We start from the raw sequence: 2,364 nt of genomic DNA, 5'->3' as shown, positions 1-2,364 counted from the left end.
AGGTCATTGTATCATCAACCCACATGCACTGCCACTGTACGCGAGGGAAGTTGCGACAATGTTAAAGACGTTCTTCTGCACTTACATTTGGATCACTTAAATCCATGACAGTCATTCAGGCAGTAGTGCTACGACTCGAAACAAGCCATCCTTAAAATATTACAACACACAATCTTCTGTGTTTTAATGCAAAGCAAATGTGTTGTTTGAGCTACAGACTGCACTTGTGGCTGAATAATAAATACATTTTATTTTGATTATATAAGTAATGTAACATGCAACACAAAGTCATGGGAAGCCTAAACTTCCCAACACTGAGCAAAAACATCTAATCATCAGTGAGACATATACAGTATTAAGAAGCATTTATAAAACATCTTAGCAATACAAAAACATGCAACTATAGAAAAGTGACCAAGACAGATAATCCATTATTGCAGCTCTATGTGCAGTTTCGTCCACTGTCAACATTCATAAATCTACAAAAAATAATAATAATAATAAAATAAAAAAAACCTCAGTGTTTGAATCCAGGAAGCTTGATGACTGTTACCAAAAGCCTGAAAGGCATAAAAATGAATCTAGCAAAATGAATATTCAGTTTTTGTGATTTCCTTTAAATTCCTCTGCAAAGCCACATTTGGAGTCTACTCTCTGCTTCGGGTAGTAAGCCTCAAAGTCCTCGACACTCACAGCCACATTTCTGCTTGATCCACAGTTTAGTGATAAGGTTTGTTCAGAAAAACACTAACATGTCATGATGGTACTGTGTGGCAGGCAGAGAGAGGACCCAAATCCACGACTCCGGAGACTTAGGTGAGGACAACAAGAGAGAAGAGAGAGCGACAGAAACTAATACAAAAGGAACCTAACAACAGCAAACAAGAAACCATGACCCAGAAACATAGATAAACTAAGAGTCACTAAAAGAACTAAACCAATCAAAGCTTAAACCTAAATCGTCTTCTTAATGCAAAGGAAAGAAAAATGAATCCACTCATAACACTGGGTCACATACCCAGCACCGTGACATCACATTACATTTGAAAGATATGCTCATGTTTTGTGATTTGAAGATTTCGTATTTACATCTTTTCTCTATAAAAAATCTAAAAAGAAGAAAAAGCAGCAATTAGAGAAACAATTGTTGTCTAAGTATATCATGCATACAAGTACAATAAAATGATAAAACCACAAATTTTACCTTAAAGATTGAATCTGGATGTCTGGTGATTCTTTTTTGTCTGGCCTACAGGAGTAGATCAAGTATGTAAACTGTAAATTTAGAATTTATTCATATACACAGAGATTTAAAGATCATTTTTATATCACTGGTGATAGTGGCAAACCTTTTTCAGTAGATAATAAAGCTGATGAGGACACTGAAGAGAATGGCAAAAACTGGTACCGATACACCAACAGCAACACTAGTGACAGCTACAATGTTTGGAAAAATTGTAATGGAGAAATGAAGAAAGACGTCATTAGACATTTGTAAAATCAATTCATACGAAAACAAAAAAAACACACAATACTGTGGCCCGTTAGAGTCTTTAAACATCGTGGAATCAATCTGCAGTGTGAAAATATTGTGTGACAGTGAAAGTATGGCACACTCCATGAATCAGCTCAGTGACATTTACTTTAGTTTGAGTGACAGTCATACAGTCATGGCTGTGGCAAATAAGAAAAAAAAAGTCAAAATGAAGTGGGGTATAAAAGGACATGTCAGTAAAATGTGTAACACTGAGGACAGCGTGGCTTTAGCTTAGCAGGTAGAACAGGTCGTACTGATTGGAAGGTTGGTGGTTTGATCCCTGGCTCGCCCTAGTCTTTGGCAAGATGTTAACCCTAAGCTGCTCTATAAGAGTGTGGAAGTCAGTTAATAAGCATTTAAAAATCATAGAAGGAGGCGGTACTCCGAAAAGCGCTAAATAAGAATCAGTGCATTTACCATGATCAACTTGCTGATTAAAAAACAAATCACTTGAATATCAAAAGGTGTTTTAAATTTAAAGACTTTTAAAAAAAAGGAGGAGACTGCCCAGACTTTTACAATACTTCTTTACAGAAATGAAAGCCTTACTTTTTTTATGTTCACATTTAATTTGTTTACAATAACATTGGACTCGTTGGTGACCTGCACCCAGTAAGAGTAGCTTAATTTGCTCTCCTGCTGTGCCCACACCAAGGTCACTGCATTTGTAGTTATTTCTGTCTGAGTCAGATTGGATACAGGAAATGGTCCTGAGAAAATGAGACAGATGAAAAACCTGTGATTGCTGCTACATGTTCCTCACACTCAGAGGAAAAAGAAATACGATAAATAGTATTAACAATATTACTATTTTAGAAAAAGGACAC

The 2,364-nt window shown here is 36.1% G+C and overlaps 1 long non-coding RNA gene across 1 annotated transcript; it reads right to left on the bottom strand.

The window, feature by feature from the left end:
• Positions 1-231: 231 nt before the first annotated feature.
• On the bottom strand, positions 232-1,672 carry LOC120729542. The gene is made up of 3 exons (XR_005694949.1): positions 1,350-1,672; positions 1,205-1,249; positions 232-1,098 (listed from the first exon to the last, which is right to left on the bottom strand). It is a non-coding gene; the product is annotated as an uncharacterized LOC120729542 (long non-coding RNA).
• Between the last annotated feature and the right edge of the window lie 692 nt (positions 1,673-2,364).

Source organism: Simochromis diagramma, unplaced genomic scaffold, assembly GCF_900408965.1.
Source record: "Simochromis diagramma unplaced genomic scaffold, fSimDia1.1 OVJJ01000293.1, whole genome shotgun sequence".
Lineage (NCBI taxonomy): Eukaryota > Metazoa > Chordata > Actinopteri > Cichliformes > Cichlidae > Simochromis > Simochromis diagramma.
Note: the sequence above shows the minus strand (reverse complement) of the source record. Positions and strands in the feature narration are given on the sequence as shown.